This window comes from Phocoena phocoena, chromosome 1, assembly GCF_963924675.1.
Source record: "Phocoena phocoena chromosome 1, mPhoPho1.1, whole genome shotgun sequence".
Lineage (NCBI taxonomy): Eukaryota > Metazoa > Chordata > Mammalia > Artiodactyla > Phocoenidae > Phocoena > Phocoena phocoena.
In genome coordinates this window covers 138,024,649-138,025,435 of record NC_089219.1, presented here as the reverse complement: position 1 = coordinate 138,025,435, position 787 = coordinate 138,024,649, and the positions used below count along the sequence as shown (strand labels likewise).

The following is a 787-nucleotide window of genomic DNA, read 5'->3' as shown; positions in this document are numbered from 1 at the left end:
CAGGAGAAGGACAAATATGAGAAATATTTAGGTTAAAAACTCATCAAAGTTGGTGATTTGGGGTAGGATGAAATAAGGGGTGACCATTAGGTTACTAGTATAGGCAAGTGGGAAAAGCAGTGGCACCAACTGGGGCAGTAAACAAAGTGAAGGAGAAGCAATTAAAAAGGGGGAGAGGAGGGCTTCCCTGGTGGCGCAGTGGTTGAGAGTCCGCCTGCCGATGCAGGGGACGTGGGTTCGTGCCCCGGTCCGGGAGGATCCCACATGCCACGGAGCGGCTGGTCCCCTGAGCCATGGCCGCTGAGCCTGCGCGTCCGGAGCCTGTGCTCCGCAACAGGAGAGGCCACAACAGTGAGAGGCCCGTGTACAGCAAAAAAAAAAAAAAAAAAAAAAAAAAAAGGGAGGGGGGAGAGGAATCTATACTAGTGTTTCTCCTCATAATCGAATGAATCTTTTATCTTTTACTAAAGATTCACATGGGGAGGAAAAAGCATGACAGTTGCCTCAGTTCTTTGAAGGCTTGTGGGAATAAACAAAGCTGATATTTCTGTGATAAAAATAGATCTAACGACGAACTTTCCTGCTAGCCCAGTTTGTGAGACTCGGTGCTCCCGATGCAGGAGTTCCGGGTTTGATTCCTTGGTAGGAGTATGGTCCCACGTGTATCCAACAACTGGGAGTTCACATGTCACAAATAAGGAACTCTCCTGTCATAACTAAGGAGCCCGCATGTTGCAACCAAGACCCGGTTTAACCGAATAAATAAATATATTTTTTTAAAGTTTGG

General features: G+C 47.0%; 1 non-coding gene across 1 annotated transcript; it reads left to right on the top strand.

Moving 5' to 3' along the window:
* Window positions 1-420: 420 nt before the first annotated feature.
* LOC136141202 (U5 spliceosomal RNA) lies at window positions 421-535 on the top strand. Its single transcript, XR_010657713.1, has one exon. It is a non-coding gene; the product is annotated as a U5 spliceosomal RNA (small nuclear RNA).
* The last annotated feature ends 252 nt before the right edge of the window (window positions 536-787 follow it).